The sequence below is a fragment of the Somniosus microcephalus genome, chromosome 8 (genome assembly GCF_052327205.1).
Source record: "Somniosus microcephalus isolate GS21.2 chromosome 8, FLI_Smic_1.0, whole genome shotgun sequence".
NCBI classification, from domain to species: domain Eukaryota; kingdom Metazoa; phylum Chordata; class Chondrichthyes; order Squaliformes; family Somniosidae; genus Somniosus; species Somniosus microcephalus.
Genome location: NC_140994.1, coordinates 264,390,812 through 264,409,465, shown reverse-complemented (window position 1 = coordinate 264,409,465; position 18,654 = coordinate 264,390,812).

Below are 18,654 nucleotides of genomic sequence, written 5' to 3'. Positions count from 1 at the left end.
TCGGAGTAGCATCGGCTCCGGCAATATGGCAAAGAGCGATGGAACAAGTCCTGCAAGGGATTCCGGGGACTCAGTGTTACTTGGACGACATCCTTGTAACAGGTGAAGATGACAGTGAACACCTTAACAACCTAGAACAGGTGCTCACTAGACTACGGGAACATGGGCTGCGAGCCAACCGCCCCAAGTGCGAATTTTTTAAGAAACTGATATCGTATTGTGGCCACGTGATTGATGAAGCGGGGTACAAAAGTCCCCTGACAAAATTGAAGCGGTTGTTAAGGCCCCAGCGCCTGAAAATGTGTCGCAACTGAGGTCATTCCTCAGATTGGTGAATTACTATCATAAGTTTTTGCCGAATTTGTCGACAATTCTGCACCCACTGAACGCCCTGCTACGAACGGGGGTAGCATGGAAATGGACCGATGATTGTAAGCGTGCTTTTCAGAAGAGTAAGGACTTAATCACTTCAAGGGAAGTTTTGGCTCACTACAACCCAGCACTGCCAATCAGGCTGGCGTGTAATGCGTCTCCCTACGGCATTGGGGCGGTACTGTCACATAAATTCCTTGATGGTTTAGAGAGGCCGATAGCTTTTGCGTCACGCTCGTTAACTTCTGCCGAGCGTAACTACGCCCAGATTGACAGAGAGGCCCTCAGCCTAGTGTGGGGGGTGAAGAAGTTCAATCACTACCTGCATGGTCAAAAATTTACTCTACTAACCGATCATCAACCTCTTGTCTCCATTTTCAACCCTCAGAAGGGCGTACCGATAATGACAGCACAATGACTGCAGAGATGGTCCCTTTTCCTAGGGGCACACCAATATGACATCGAGTACAAAGGAACTAAACAGCATGGAAATGCTGATGGATTGTCACGTCTACCGTTGCCGACGGTGGAAGAAGAAGACCTTGCAGTGGATCCAATGGAGTTATTCCACTCGACCATAGTCGAATGTCTCCCTGTGACGAATGCAAACATAGAAAAGGAAACACGGAATGACCCGACACTATCACGGGTCTATGATTTAACGGTGAAGGGATGGCCAGCACATGACGAACCACTGCTGCCAGCATTCTCGCCGAGAAGAGAACAGCTGTCAGTGTGCAGAGGAACCTTGATGTGTGGATCCAGAGTAGTAATTCCACCTAAGTTGACGGATAGAGTGCTCAATGAGCTTCATGAGGGTCATCTGGGAGGGGTAAAAATGAAGAACTTAGCCAGAGCGTTTGTGTGGTGGCCGGGAATCGATAGAGAAATCGAAGAGATGACCAAGAGCTGTGCAGGATGCCAGAAGGTCCAAAACGCCCCACCACAAGCTCCTCTGCATCCATGGGAGTGGCCCTCATCTCCATGGCAAAGGGTGCACATTGATTTTGCTGGTTCCTTCATGGACTCGATGTTTTTAATTGCGGTGGATGCACATTCAAAGTGGCCAGAGGTAATAAAAATGTCCTCAACCACCACGGAAAAAACTATCACAGTTTTACGAACCATATTCGCCAGGAATGGGCTGCCTGAACAGATTTGCTCTGACAATGGACCACAGTTTGTGTCTGAAGAGTTCCGGAGGTTCTTAAAGAACAATGGTGTTAAGCATTACACATCTGCCCCATATCATCCAGCCACTAATGGATTGGCCGAGAGGTTTGTCCAAACATTCAAGAAGGCTATCAAGGCAATGTGTAATGAAGATATACCCCTACAACACAAGGTGGATAACTTCTTGTTTGCCTACCGGAATGCGACACATGTGGTTACCAACCAAACTCCAGCCATGATGTTCTTCAGTCGAAGACTACGATGCCGCTTGGATTTGGTTAAGCCAAACGTCCGAAGAGATGTGGAGAACAGGCAGTTTCAGAATATGAATGAAAGGCCGACCAGGAGTTTTAAGATAGGTCAACCAGTTTTGGCCCGGGACTACCGCACTGAGAAATGGCAGCCAGGAACGATTTGTACACGAGAAGGACCTCTCATGTATACCGTGGACGTTGGGGAGAGCATTGCAAGACGCCATGCTGACCAGATTCTAGAGTCACTGGAAAACGTCAACTCCACACCACGATCTGATACACCTGGTAATGAAATCGACGTTCCAATTGCAGCTACCGCAGAACCGGTAATATTGGAAGCAGATGAACCAAACAACGACATTGACCCTGACTCAACATTGCCAGAAGAACCTGACACCCCAAAGAGGCGTTATCCAGACAGAATCAGGAAGCCTCCTCAAAGACTGAACTTATAATTGCTTAAACTTAACCAATGTATCTAGCAACAGTAATTGTGATTGTAATTAGTTATCATTTAGTTGTTAAATGAATGTTATGTACTGTTTATCTAAAAGGGGAGGAATTGTTGTGTATGTACCTTTAAGAGAATAACTGGTCTCAGACTGCAGTACCGGCAGTGACCATCCCTGTATAAAAGGCGCTAGTGAGCCTCTGTGTTTTTAGTTTCACTATTGACTACCACCAGTAAAGACTTATTTTGTGCACTCCTGCTGTCCGTGTCTCAATTATTCATGGACGTAACAGCGGGCTTTCTCCCTGGGGCTTGGATCTGCCACCATTAAACCTGCTTCAGTCCTCCAGCTCCTTCTCCTTGACCTGCTGTTGCTTGTTGACACAGGTTCACAGCCAGCAATGTTGAGAATGAGGTCCTGCGGCATCAATGAACCTCCCCTTTAAGAACTGGAAAAAGCTTGTGGCAATCATGACTTGCGATTAGACTACACCCTGTATTGGTTAGCGCTTTGAGCCTAACGCCACAGAGCTCGGCCGTTAGCACTTGACTTAGCACTCCCATCCTTTCTTTGAGCGATGACACTGAATTTTGTGTGCAGCGTGATCCATTAGCGCCTGGCGCTAAATCACAAACTTCTCCAAAGTTAGCACCCATTCCTGGGTGATAATTAATTTCTCCCCTGCAAATGTCTTGGTTCCCTGCTTAGTTCTACCAGTTATGAAGTGGAGTCATTAGTTATTAACGCTATCATCAGTCAAGCAAGCATCAGGACTCCAACCATGATCCCCTTTGTCTTGCCACACTTCCCTCAGTGGGGAGCACACTGTCTCTCTCGCCTCCAAGTCAAGGTCGTGGGTGCAAGTCCCACTCCAGAGACTTGAGCACAAAATCTAGGCTGGCACTCCCAGCGCAGTGCTGAGGGAGTGCTGCACTGTCGGAGGGTCAGTACTGAGGGAGTGCTGCACTGTCGGAGGGGCAGTACTGAAGGAGCGCTGCACTGTCAGAGGGGCGGTACTGAGGGAGCGCCGCACTGTCGGAGGGGCAGTACTGACAGAGCGCTGCACTGTCGAAGCGGCAGTACTGAGGCAGTGCTGCACTGTCGGAGTGGCAGTACTGAGGGAGTGCTGCACTGTCGGAGGGGCAGTACTGAGGGAGCGCTGCACTGTTGGAGGGGCAGGGCTGAGGGAGCGCTGCACTGTCGGAGGGGCAGTACTGAGGGAGCGCCGCACTGTCGGAGGGGCAGTACTGAGAGAGCGCTGCACTGTCAGAGCGGCAGTATTGAGGGAGTGCTGCACTGTCGGAGGGGCAGTACTGAGAGTGCTGCACTGTCGGAGGGGCGGTACTGAGGGAGTGCTGCACTGTCGGAGGTGCCGTCTTTCGGAGGAGACGTTAAACCAAGGCCCCGTCTGCTCTCTCAGGTGGACGTAAATGATCTCAGGCCACAACTTTGAAGAAGAGCAGGGGAATTCTCCCCGGTGTCCTGGGCCAATATTAATCCCTCAACCAACATCATTAAAAACAGATTATCTGGTCGTTATCACATTATTGTTTGTGGGATCTTGCTGTGTGTAAATTGGCTGGTGTGTTTCCTACATTACAACAGTGACTACACTTGAAAAAAGTTCTTCATTGGCTGTGAAGCGCTTTGAGGCGTCCTGAGATCGTGAAAGGCGCTACAGAAATGCAAGTCTTTCTTTCTTTCGCCCTATCCTCGCCCAACCCACCTGATCCTTATTGTGGTGTATGTAACCTGTTCCACCTTAAGAGATGTACTACTTTCTCTGGCTGCTGTATACGTAATACCGGTGGTGACCACCGGTATATAAGTACTGTGTAGTGATATTGTATTTAGTATAGTCCTGACCTCCAACTAGTAAAGACCTGTTGAACTTTATTCTTGTAGTCTGTGTCAGTAATTAATCTTAATACAACTGGAACACACAGACTTAACAGTGGCGACGAGTCCGATTCTTACCCTGCGGCAGTTTATATCCACGGCGGCTTCGTCCACAGAACGGGCGTCGAAGAGAGGCATCCACCCTCATCACCCTGCTGGAAGACACGTCGCGCGGCAGGCATCGAGAACCCGGAGTGCAGAAGACATCCTGAACTCGAAGCCTCCATCAGCGGCAGTCAGCTATCTTCTTTCTACCTCGGTGGTGGGTAAGCCGGTCAGCGACGCGAGCAGAAAGTCGGCCGCGTTGGCTGTACAGACGGGGGGAGGAAGACGGAGGAATAAGGGCGGTGAGATCGATCGCGACCGGAGATAAGGGCCGGGCCGCATTCGGGCCGAAAGGCGCAGCGCGGGGACATCGATCGCGTCTGGTGATAAGGGCCGGGCCGCTTTCGGGCCAAAAAGGCGCAGCGTCTGGGGCGACTGAAGGCGCGAGAGCCGCGGTGAAGGCGAACGCAGCCGGTGCTAATAACTGGGCTGCAAGAAGGGCTGCGAGGCGCGACATTAGGGAAGCGCGAATGCCCGAGGGAGCCGCGGTGAAGCGGAGACAGCGTCGGGGAGTTACTAACCGCTGGGAAAGGGGAGCAGCAGCGGCACGCCAAACGCCATTGCAGCCAGTGGGTGAAGACCGCCAAGCGTGGGAAAACCGCCATTTTGTAGGCAGAGGACGAAGACAAGAGTGGGAAGCCGCCATCTTGGGATAAAATAAATTGCAACGATGCCTAAACATGGGAACATTAATACCTTTGATAGCGACATCGAAGATTGGGCCATGTATGTAGAACGCATACAAAATTATTGTAAAGCAAATAAAATCCCAGATGCAGAGAAAGCACTAACTTTATTAAACTTAATGGGTGCGAAGACATACGGGCAATTGAAACACCTTTTATCACCAGATGAACCGGCGGATAAGACGTTCGAGGAGATTGTTACTGTCCTGAAAAATCATCTAAACCCCACGCCGCTGATGCTAGCGGAACGATTTAAATTTTACAGCAGAAGGCAGCTGAAGGATGAAAGCAATGCTGAATATTTAATGGAATTGCGTAAGCTAGCAAAGTACTGTCAGTTTGGAACGGGACTAACAGACGCGCTAAGAGATAAATTTGTGTGTGGATTATTAAAAGAAGATACACAAAAGCAACTGCTCGAGGAGAATGAGCTGACGCTTGAGAAATCGGTCACTATGGCAGCAGCACACGAAGCCGCAGCGAGAGGCACAGCAGTAATGCAGCTACGGTCACCGGAACTCAGTACAAATAAATTGGGTTTGAGTACTGTAAAATGTTATCGTTGTGGAAAGACAACACACGATCAGAACCAGTGTTGGTTTAAAAACCAAGAATGCAGAACGTGTGGCAGGCTTGGCCACATAGCTAAAGTATGCCGGTCAGGAAAGAAGACCAGCAACAAAAAGTCACCGCAAGGAAAATACATAAAGGTGCACAAGGTGACAAAGACCAGTTCGAACGAACAGAAGTCAGATTCAGACGCTAGCAGTAATGAACTGGGTAGCTTAAGAGTACACAACGTTGGTAAGGATGCAGATCGCCAGACAATTTGGGTCACTCTTCAGATAGCAGGAGTCCAAGTAAAGATGGAATTGGACACTGGATCGGCATTGACGGTCATGAATAAGAAAGATTACAAAAGGTTATTCCAACATATTCCCCTACAGGATATGGAGATTATATTGAAAACATACACGGGGCAAAGAGTGTACCCCATCGGAAAGATAGAGGTAAAAGTGGTCCACAAGGGCGAAGAAAGCCAAGTAATGGACTTATATGTGCTACCTGAAGGAGGTCCACCACTACTGGGATGGGAGTGGATTAGGAAAATGAATATGGACTGGCACTCCTTAAAAGCACTAACGGTAGATTCCGGGGAAGATGTCAAACCTAAACGATTGTCCAAAATATTGGATGATGCTAAAGAGGTGTTCCAGCAAGGACTGGGAACACTGAAAGGAATTACGGCAAACATCAAGATTGATGAACATGCACAACCAAAATTTTTCAAAGCCAGACCGGTACCCTATGCAATACGACCTACTGTAGAAGCGGAACTGGAAGCGCTAGAACATTCAGGTGTACTGTCTAAGGTAGATTGGAGTGAGTGGGCTACGCCCATTGTTCCCATTATGAAACGTCCTTCGAGCAACAAGCCAGGAGAACCAGGGAAGGTTCGCATCTGTGGAGATTTCAAGATCACCGTTAATCCGGTGCTTCACACGGTGCGGTATCCGCTTCCGCGGATTGAGGATATTTTTGCTTCGTTGTCTGGCGGGAAACACTTCACCAAGATAGACCTGGCGCAGGCATACTTGCAGATGGAGGTTGAAGAAGAGTCACGCCAGTACCTCACGATCAACACGCATAGAGGTTTGTACCGGTATAATAGGCTGGTTTTTGGAGTGGCATCGGCTCCGGCAATTTGGCAGAGGGCCATGGAGCAGGTATTACAGGGAATTCCAGGCACACAATGTTACCTGGACGATATTCTGATTACAGGTGATGGTGATGAAGAACACCTCGCAAACTTGGAACTGGTGCTCAACAGACTGAAAGAGTATGGACTTAGAGTTAATCGGCAGAAATGTGAGTTCTTTCAGAAGCGGATCTCGCACTGTGGTCATGTCATTGACCGGGAGGGGCTTCATAAGTCTCCTGACAAGATAGAGGCAGTTGTAAAGGCTCCCGCTCCGGATAATGTCTCTCAGTTGAGGTCGTTTCTGGGATTGATTAACTATTACCATAAGTTTCTACCGAATCTATCCACGGTACTGCACCCGCTGAACGCCCTTTTACAGAAGGGGGTACCATGGGAATGGAGCGAAAACTGTAAGAAGGCATTTCACAAAAGCAAAGAATTGATCACTTCAGAGGAAGTGTTGGCTCACTTCAACCCGACACTGCCTATTCGGTTGGCTTGTGATGCTTCTCCATATGGTATTGGGGCAGTACTCTCACACAAGTTGCCAAATGGCACGGAAAGGCCAGTCGCGTTTGCATCCAGATCATTGACCTCCGGTGAGCGCAACTATGCACAGATCGATAGGGAGGCTCACAGCCTTGTATGGGGAGTGAATAAGTTTAATCATTACCTGCAGGGCCAAAAATTCACACTTCTGACAGACCATCAGCCGTTGGTATCCATTTTTAACCCTAAGAAGGGTGTTTCGGTGATGACAGCACAGCGACTCCAGAGATGGTCCCTTTTCCTAGGGGCACATCAATATCAAATAGAATTCAAAGGTACAAAGCAGCATGGCAATGCTGATGGGCTGTCGTGCCTGCCACTACCTGAAGCAGAAGAGACGACGAAAGTTGACCCTGTTGAGTTATTTCATTCGACCATCATCAAGTGTTTACCAGTCACCAATGCAAGTATTGAAAGAGAAACCAGGAACGACCCGACACTGTCCCGAGTTTACGAGGTGACAGTGAAGGGATGGCCAACACATGGTGATCCTCTGTTACCGGCATTCTCGGCAAGGCGAGACCAGCTGTCCGTCTGCCATGGTACTTTGATGTACGGGACAAGAGTGATTATTCCTCCCAAGTTACGGGAAAGAGTTCTAAAGGAACTGCATGAAGGTCATCTGGGGGGAGTTAAGATGAAAAGTCTTGCTAGGGCTTATGTATGGTGGCCGGGCATTGACCAACAGATAGAGGAGTTGACAAAAAGCTGTGCTGGGTGCCAAAAAGTGCAAAATGCACCTCCGATCGCACCGCTACACCCATGGGAATGGCCTTCAGCCCCATGGCAACGCGTACATATTGACTTTGCTGGTCCATTCATGGACTCCATGTTCCTAATTGCGGTGGACGCACATTCCAAATGGCCAGAAGTGATCAAGATGAATACCACTACTTCAGAAAAGACAATTGCGATGTTAAGAACAATATTCGCAAGGAACGGATTGCCAGAACAGATATGTTCGGACAACGGACCACAGTTCGTGTCGGAAGAATTCCAAAAATTCTTAAAGAAGAATGGGGTGAAACATTATACCTCTGCCCCACATCATCCGGCGACAAACGGGTTGGCCGAGAGAGTTGTCCAAACATTCAAAAAGGCAATAAAGGCCATGAACGATGATCAGATTCCGTTACAACACAAGGTGGACAATTTCCTAATGGCATATCGAAACGCCGCTCATGCAGTGACTAACCAAAGTCCTGCCATGATGTTTTATAACAAAAGGTTGCGGTCCAGGTTGGACTTGTGCGGAGGGAAGTGGAAAACAAACAGTTCCGGCATATTAATAACAAGTCCACTCGAAGTTTCGACGTAGGACAACCAGTGTTGGCAAGGGGCTATGGAAATGAAAAATGGCAGTCCGGAACAATTCGGGCCAGACAAGGACCTCTGATGTACACAGTAGATATTGGTAACAATGTGATAAGGCGTCATGCGGATCAACTGGTAGAATCAAGAGCAAGGGTCAAACCCATGGTTGCGACAGAGACAACTGTGGAAGACGTTAATGAACCTGAAGCATCTACCTCGGCAGGGACTGTACCTGATGATGACGTCCAATACATAGGAAACCAACAAGAAGAGTCATCTCAGCAACAAGAATCAGAGACCACTGAAAGGCGTTATCCAAACCGAATCAGAAGGCCTCCTGAGAGACTGAACCTTTGAACTGTTTATACCTGAAGTTATATATGTATATATGTTATGATGTTATGTTAAATGGGGATATGGCTGTTAAGCTAAAAAGGGAGGATTGTGGTGTATGTAACCTGTTCCACCTTAAGAGATGTACTACTTTCTCTGGCTGCTGTATACGTAATACCACCGGTATATAAGTACTGTGTAGTGATATTGTATTTAGTATAGTCCTGACCTCCAACTAGTAAAGACCTGTTGAACTTTATTCTTGTAGTCTGTGTCAGTAATTAATCTTAATACAACTGGAACACACAGACTTAACACTTATCCTGCCCCTTGGTCCAATTTGGATTGTGAAAAAATGGGCACGTTCTAGGCAAGATGTCCATGGAAGTGCCTGGCTTTTGGGGAAATGATTCCTCCTTCATGTCACATATCACAACCCAACAAACCACTGTTCAGAGACATTGCCCCCACACCTCACCAGCTCTGATCCACATGTTGTGCTGAGTCCCCCCAGGCTGCTTCACACCCTGTCTGCTCTTGGGTTAACTCCATTTGACCCCTGTACATTTGTAAAAAAATGCCCTTTACCGATCATTTCATTGCTACATTTGTCAAACTTCCATCCTGCCCGAAATGTATCCCTTTCCAGTAGAAGCCTCTTCACTACCCCTCGACAATATTAGTTTTGTTTTCTTGTTAACCCCCCTCCGCAAAAACAGATTGACTGGTTGATGCAGCAAGACTTGGATACTATCCAGGCTTGGGCTGATAAGTGGCAAGCAACATTCGCGCCACACAAGTGCCAGGCAATGATCATCTCCAATAAGAGAGAGACTAATCACCTCCCCTTGACATTCAACGGCATTACCATCGCTGAATCCCCCAACATCAACATCCTAGGAGTCACCATTGACCAGAAAATCATCTGGACCTGCCACATAAATGCCATAAAAGAAAGACTTGCATTTATATAGCGTGACCACCGGACGTCTCAAAGCGCTTTACAGCCAATGAAGTGCTTTTGAAGCAGAGTCACTGTTGTAACATGGGAAATGCGGCAGCCAATTTGCGCACAGCAAGCTCCCACAAACAGCAATGTGATAATGACCAGATAATCTGCTTTTGTTATGTTGGTTAAGGGATAAATATTGGCCAGGACACCGGGGAGAACTCCCCTGCTCGTCTTCGAAATAGTGGCCATGGAATATTTTACGTCCACCTGAGAGGGCAGATGGGGCCTCGGTTTAAAGTCACATCCAAAAGACGGCACCTCCGACAATGCAGCGCTCCCTCAGTACTGCCCCTCTGACAGTGCAGCACTCCCTCAGTGCTGCCCCTCCAACAGTGCAGCACTCCCTCAGTACTGCCCTTCCGACAGTGCAGTGCTCCCTCAGTACTGCCCCTCTGACAGTGCAGCACTCCCTCAGTACTGCCCATCCGACAATGCAGCATCCCCTCAGTACTGCCCCTCCGACACTCCCTCAGTACTCCGACAGTGCAGCGTTCCCTCAGTACTGCCCCTCCGACAGTGCAGCGCTCCCTCAGTACTCCGACAGTGCAGCGTTCCCTCAGTACTGCCGCTCTGACAGTGCGGCGCTCCCTCAGTACTGCCCCTCCGACAGTGCGGCGCTCCCTCAGTACTGCCCCTCCGACAGTGCAGCACTCCCTCAGTGCTGCCCCTCCGACAGTGCGGCGCTCCCTCAGTACTGCCCCCCTGACAGTGCAGCGCTCCCTCAGTACTGCCCCTCCGACAGTGCAGCGTTCCCTCAGTACTGCCCCTCCGACAGTGCGGCGCTCCCTCAGTACTGCCCCTCCGACAGTGCGGCGCTCCCTCAGTACTGCCCCTCCGACAGTGCAGCGCTCCCTCAGTACTGCCCCTCCGACAGTGCAGCGCTCCCTCAGTACTGCCCCTCCGACAGTGCGGCGCTCCCTCAGTACTGCCCCTCCGACTGTGCGGCGCTCCCTCAGTACTGCCCCTCCGACAGTGCAGCACTCCCTCAGTACTGCCCCTCCGACAGTGCGGTGCTCCCTCAGTACTGCCCCTCCGACAGTGCAGCGCTCCCTCAGTACTGCCCCTCCGACAGTGCAGCGCTCCCTCAGTACTGCACTGGGAGTGTCCACTAGCTTTTTGTGCTCAAGTTCCTGGAATGGGACTTGAACCCACAACCTTCTGACTCAGCGGCAAGGCTGCTCCCCACTGAGCCACGGCTGACACTGGTGACTGTATTGATTTCTTTGTGGTTTCAATGATGAGACATTTATGAAAGAGAATGACTTTTAATCTAAAGCTTGTTCAACTCTTTATACAGCTTTACAGGAGACACGATGCTGTGATGCATCTAGAACGAAACCGAAACTAAACTCCACTGCCTTGCTTGTCTCGGTCACATGACCTCTGCTGGTCAGGCACAAGCAATCAATACCTGCAATCATGCTGCGAAGGCATCATAATCGAACAGGCAAATACCATCTCTATTTGCTGATATCATTACATCTCCTTTTCTTAAAACAAAAGTATTTTACTTTTAACTAACAACATGTTTTCTTTGTATTAATCTGCACTTTAACTGTAACACTTAATGAACTTACATTATCATTATCATGATCAAGGTTTTTTAACCTTGTTTTGTGTGTTCACATGAAATATGTCAATACACTAGAACTTGAAGAAAGAATAAGATAACATTACTTCCTTCTATAACAATAGTCCTTAAATTTGCTCAATGAGTCTCTCAGGAGGCTTCACGTGTCTTGAGGATTTTCTGATTGATTGTCCTTGAATCTGAGTTGTTGCCTCAGATGATGTGTTCTCAGCTGTGTGATCAGGTTGTTCAACAGTATCAGTCTCTTGACCTGCTGTGGCTGGACCCATGAGAACATCTCGACGATTTCTTCTCAGAACAGCACCCTCATCTGTCTGAATGGTGTATGATCTTGGTTGAACTTCACTCAGGACAGTTCCCTTCTGAGTCCATGTGTTTGTTTTGTCTTTCAACCTTACTTGGTCACCAGTGTGGAGTTCAGGTAGGTTTTGTGTTCCTCTGTCATAGTAATACTTTTGCTTTTCTTTCTGTTGCTCTTTGAACTTCCTCACTTTCTCCCCCTCTTTTGTTTTCAGGAGGTTCTCCGGGATGGGTAGGTTTGACCTTAGCCAACGTCCCATCAGGAGTTGGGCTGGTGACATACCACACTCGAGCGGCGTTGTGCGATATACAAGCATGCTCTGGTAGAAGTCAGTTCCACTGTCTTTTGCCTTGTACTTCAGTCTTTTCACTGTGTTTACGGGCTCTCCTGGGTCAACAGCTCTGGACAACGTGTCTGCTGTATACCTCAGCTTACCCGGTGTGTACGCAACATTCAGTTCATCATGGACTGTCTCTCCTTCACTTTCCACAATGAGGACTCTCTTTACCAGGTTCAGTCTCTCACAGGCTTTTAAACCTAGTATGGCTTGCATATCCTTTGGCACCACGATTAATGCTAGCGTGTGCTCTCTGTCCTTGTGTGTTACTTTGACAATGCATCTTCCTTTCACTGGTATATCAGTACCTGAGTATCCTGTCACTTTCACTTTTATTCCATGTATCTTTGGTCTGGGTCTAATTTTCTTAAAATCAGTCTCTGATATCACATTAACTTGTGCTCCAGTATCCAATTTAAATGTAATGTGTATGTCATTCACTTTTAGTGTCAACATCCAGTCTCTTTCTTCTTTTTTGTTTTCAGACACAACATCTACATAGAACTCCTCTATGTCGCTTTCATTTACTGCATGGACCTTGCTTTGTTGCATTTGGTTCTTACAGCAACGAGCATAATGGTTGTTCTTGTTGCAACTATTGCATGTTTTACCATATGCTGGACACTTTCTTGGTGGATGCTGTGTACCGCATCGACTACATGACTTTCGATTGTCCCTTTCATTTTTGTTCGCTGGCCACGCCTCTTTTTTCACATTGGCGCTCTTTTTGTTAAATGGTTTGTGTCCGTTCTTACTCACTGCATCCACGTTGCAGCTATTGTCACTGAACAGCTCCTTTGCTTGCAACTTCACAGTCTCTGTAGCCCTACACAGTGCTATGGCTTTTCCCAGGTCTAGATCTTGCTCTCTTAGCAGTCTTTCCCTTAGACCATTATCTGGAATACCACACACCAGTCTGTCTTTTATCAGCGAGTCTGTCAGTCCCCCAAATTCACATGATTTGCTTCTGTTTCTCAGTTCAGTCACATACTGATCAATAGTCTCACCCGTTTTCTGTACACATGTGAAAAATCTGTGCCTCTCAAACGTCACGTTACGTTTAGGTATGCAGTAGGCCTCAAACTGTTCCATTATTTTATCCAGCTTCATTTTGTCTCTATTAGCAGCGAATGTGAAGTTATTATACACCACCAGCGCTTCATCACCCACGACATGCAAGAACAGTGGCGATTTCCTTTTATTACTTTTCTCGTCAGCTCCGATTGCTGATAAATACAACCCCACACGTTGTTTGAACCTTCTCCAATTTTCAGCCACATTACCTGTCAACTGAAGCGTCGCCGGTGGGAGTAAACCTTCCATTTTTCACTTCGTTAGCTATTCTCTAATGGTAAGCAACGATGTTCTCTTTTGGCTTGCTAATCTATGGAGCGCTGATTTAACTTCAGAATTTTTCTCTTCATCTCTTTCTGCCACTTCTGACACGGTGGCCCCGATTTTCGGGCAGCTGTCGGGCGGCTTTTCATGTGGCCGTGGTCCGAAAATCGCGGAAAAAGCGGGTCGGGATCCCCCCCCCGATTCCCCGCCCCGTCCGACTTTCGGACTGCCGTTTTCACGCGCCCCGCTTCAGTCCCGCCCGCCGCTGGCGGGACTGGTCGTCGGAGCACTAACAAGCAATTGTCTGCTTGTTGAAGTGGATTTTCCCGTGCCGTTGTGACTTTGGGGCTTTCCCCACCTGAAACCCGCCTGCGGGGAACCCCGCCGATGAGAGCTGGCGTGAAAACAGCTGGCTTGCTTGCTTGCAGCAGCAGGTCGCTGAGGGCTGAAGAAATTTAAAGAGGCAGCATTTGCAGGCTGCAGGACCTTGTTGATCAAGGCTTGGGGGAACTATTTGAAGCCTTAGGAGCAGCTGCAGAAAGTTGGAGCCTCACACACTTCTTCAGTGTGAGCTCCTGGGAAGCCCCTCTCACCACCCTAACTCAGGACCTCCTCAACCGAGGCATCTGCTAGAAGCATGGGAGGCCTTTGGCACCTTCCATTCCTGGCATTAGGGGATCTCCAACAGCAGAGGTGGCAGCAGCAGAACCAGGAACAGCAGGATGATTACCAGGAGCACCAGGATGCTGCTCACTCACCTGAGGCTGCACAAGCCAGAAGGGGCCAGCGCTTGGAAGTGGCTTGAGAGCACCTTGCTGCGCTTTAGGGGGCCAGTGGGACCCGTTTCTGCACTGGCAGTCCTACTCAGAAGGACTTCCATGAAGATCTGGTTTCTCTGTTCAACAGATGGCCAACGCTCCTCAAGAGATGTCATTCTCTTATGAGCACTCACCATGTTTTCCGTATGCTGGCGAGTTATCTCCTCCATGGAGGTTGCCAACCTTTCCATGGTGCTGCGTTCATGCACCAATGACTCCACAAAGGCTCTGCTCATGGTCGCTATGGACTCCTCCATTCGCTCCACACTCGCAGCGACCCTGGAGACAAAACCTGCCAGAGACTCCTGCATCTGTGCATGGAGATCCATCACCTCTTCTCTTGCGGATGGACCCAGAGGCAGAGGGTCGAGATGCAGCGCAGCTGAGCTGAGCTGGGAGAGCCCTGCGCCCTCCGACGAGGACTCTCCACTGCTGTCCCTGTCTCCAGAATCTGCTGAGGCTCACTTGTCAGCTGTGAAACACCAGGTGACAACACTACTCTATGTCCCAAAGGTCCCCCCGAGGTGTGAGTGTCTGCGCTGGTGCTGGGTGCGCTTACTTCTGCTGACGCTGCACCCTCAGAGGTTGTAGCTTCCTCTGAGGAGTCTGGCTGCACAGCCTCTTCCTCCTCCACAGTGAGGACGGGGGCTCTGGATGGTACTGTGGGGGAGTAAAGGAAGGAGTTAGAGATATAATGCCAAGGTTCCTCTGGTGACTCCCAGCGAGTTGGCATCTGCTGACACCTGCATCCACGCAGCATTGGTCTCAGTGGGAGGCCTCTTCCTCCCTGACCTAGGGAAGAGGACCTCCCTGTGGGCCCTAACCCCATCCAATAATGCCTGCAGTGAAGCCTCGTTGAATTTGAAGGCAGCTCGGGGTCTGGCACTGGCCACAGCTGCTGAAGGCTCCTTATGCCATCCTGTATGGTTCATTTGGAAGCCTTCAGATGATGCAGTGCTTGCTATGGACCTTGAAAGCACCACGAATGATGACATCATACTGTGGGGATTCCTGACTCGATTTAGACAATTAGCAAGGCTTCCCACACGCTGGGAATTAATTGGCCAATTGAGGGAAAATTGCGTGGGGCTGGCTGACACTTTTTTATGTGTGTCAGAAACCCCACATTCGGGGAAATCCGACCATTTCCCACACAAGCCGAAAATCGGGCCCCATGTATTGATTTCTTTGTGGGTTCAATGACGAGACATTTATGAAAGAGAATGAGATTTAATCTAAAGTCTGTTCAACTCTTTTATACAGCTTTTACAGGAGACACGATGCTGTGATGCATCTAGAACAAAACTGAAACTAAACTCCACTGCCGTGCTTGTCTCGGTCACATGACCTCTGCTGGTCAGGCACAAGCAATCAATACCTGCAATCATGCTGCTAAGGCATCATAATCGAACAGGCAAATACCATCTCTATTTGCTGATATCATTACAGTGACCATGGCTACTAGAGCAGGTCGGAGGCTGGTTAGTCTGTGGCGAATGGCTCACCTCCTGACTCCCCAAACCTTCTCCACCATCCGCACTTCAAATGTACTACATTGGCTGTACACTCTTTGGGCCGTCCTGAGACTGTTAAAGGCCCTGTAGAAATGGGAACTCTTTCTTTCAAGTCTTTCTGGACTGAGTCCAGGATCCTGGTCTCTGAGGAAAGTCGGAGCGACGTGAGAGTTCCTCTTCCACTGGACCACACGCTTCTGGGCAAAACAAGATGTTGTATTGTGGTGGGGGGGGCAGCATTGGTGCTGTACGTGCACGCAAGCCCCATGGATCCAGAGTCCGGGCTCAGTACCTCACAAGACCAAAGGCCATGCCATGTCTTAAAGAAATGTACGGGGTGGATGCTGCACAAATTGGCTGCCGTGTTTCTCTACATTACAACAGTGACTACACTTCAAAAGTATTTCATTGGCTGTAAAGCGTTTAGGACGTCCTGAGGTCGTGAAAGGCGCTATAGAAATGCAAGTCTTTTTTTGAGGTGAGACTCCCAGTGTAGATTCTTCCTTAACAGGAGTGCAGATTGAAAATGTAGGTTAACAGCAATACCTGTCTTCTACATAAGAATTAGGAGCTGGAGTCGGCCATTCGGCCCTTCGAGCCATTCAATAAGATCATGGCTAAACTTCTACATCATCTCCACTTTTCCGCCCGATCCCCATATCCCTTGGTTCCCTTAATATTCAAAAATCTATCGCTCTCTGTCTTGAATATACTCATCGACTGAGCCTCCACAGCCCTCTGGGGTAGAGAATTCCAAAGATTCACCACCCTCTGAGTGAAGAAATTTCTCCTCATCTCAGTCCGAAATGGCCGACCCGTTATCCTGAGACTGTGACCCCTGGTTCTAGACTCCCCAATCAGGGGAAACCTCCTCCCAGCATCTACCCTGTCAAACCCTGTAAGAATTTTGCATGTTTCAATGAGATCACCTCTCATTCTTCTAAACTCTAGAGACAGAAATGAGGAGGAATTTCTTCACCCAGAGAGTGGTAAACCTGTGGAATGCTCTACCAATGAAGGCAGTAGAGGCCAATTCATTAAATATATTCAAGAAGGAATTGGATATATTTCTTACGGCTAAAGGGATCAAGGGGTATGGGGAGAAAGCAGGGACAGGGTACTGAATTTGGATGATCAGCCATGATCTCATTGAATGGCGGAGCAGGCTCGAGGGGCCGAATGGCCTACTCCTGCTCCTAGCTTCTATGTTTCTAATATAGGCCTCGTCTACTCAATCTCTCCTCATAGGACAATCCCCGCCCCCATCCCAGGAACCAGTCTGGTGAAGCTTCGTTGCACTGCCTCTTAGGTAAGGAGGCCATGGTAGCTAATGTTTTCTATGCCCGAGACGCCTTGGAGCAACATGAATAAAGGCTGGAGATGGACTACCACTAGTGGAGTCAAAAACTAGTCCCCACCCAGGCCTACCGGTGACCCATTCAGCCCCGTGTGTGACAACAACATGGTTTCCCATTTCAGAAGAGGTTGTGAGCTGGGAATTTCTGTCTCAGCGGAAGCCTCGGCAGAGCCCGAACGGTATCCGCCCACCGCACGGATACAGTCTGTCATAAATCTCATCATCGAGAAACTACCTATGAAATAACACTGGATGGCCAGCTGGTGGTGCCGTCCAAGGAGTATAAATACTTGGGCGTTGGCCCCAGCTTGCCAGGGACATTTTGTAAGACAAGGAACTAGTGAAGTACAACTAGACCTCCATGTTCTGAAACAAGTTGATTAAAGCCTTGCTTTATACTCAAACCAAGTGTGTAGTGAGTTTTATTACATCACAGTCCTTGACTCCCACCAGTTCCTTTTGTGGTCAAGGTCACTCGCTAACAAACTTTTTAGGCAGGCTTGCCGGCCTTTGCCCAGACAGGGGGTGGAGGTCGGAAGCTCGCTGCAGTCCAGTTGAAAGAAAAAAAAACAAAGACAATTTAAGCACGTGTGATGGGCGATTGGGCCCTTTAAATTTTAAATGGTCCTCCTCGTCACCACGGCAATGCTGGTTGCTAGGGGCGAACAGGCAGCCCCTTGTGCCAAGGCATTGTTACGGGGTAAATAGCAGCATAGAATTACAATATGCCCACTTGTACGCGGGTGATCGCATTATAAGTCTCCCAAATCACTTCTGGTGAGAAAACTCAAGGGGGTTGGAATCAACGTTCCCTATAGGCGGCCGCACAGTTCCCTGCCGGTCCTGCCCAGCCCATTAAAGGGGCTGCACACCCCCCAAAAAAAAAATTACGCCGAACATTAGTAGGAAGACGATGGGGAGGAAGTGATGCTTCAGCTGCACAGAGCTCTGGTCCGACCCCATCTGGAGTAGCTGCGTTCAGTTCCGGGCTCCGCCCCTCAGGAAGGATATATTGGCCTCGGAGGTGGGGGGCAGCACAGATTCACCAGAATGATACCCGGGGGCTAAAAAGGGTTAAATTACGAGGACAGGTTGCACAGAATAGGCTTGTATTCTCTCGAGTATAGAACGTTGAGGGATGATCTAATCGAGATATTTGAAATGATTAAGGTGGTTTATAGGGTAGGTACGGAGAAACTATTTCCTCTGGTGGGAGGAGTCCAGAACAAGGGGGGGAATAACCTTAAAATTATAGCCAGGCCATTTGGGAGTGAAATCAGGAAGCACTTCTTCACACAAAGGGTAGTGAAAATCTGGAACCCTCTTCCCCTAAAGGCTGTGGATGCTAGGGCTCAATTGCAGCTTACAGGACGGAGGGCAATAGGCAATATATTTTTGTTGGCTAAGGGTATCGAGGGATACAAAAAGAAAAAAAGACAGACTTGCATTTCTATAGCGCCTTTCACAACCACCGGACGTCCCAAAGCGCTTTACAGCCAATGGAGTACTTTTTTTGGAGTGTAGTCACTGTTGTAATGTGGGAAACG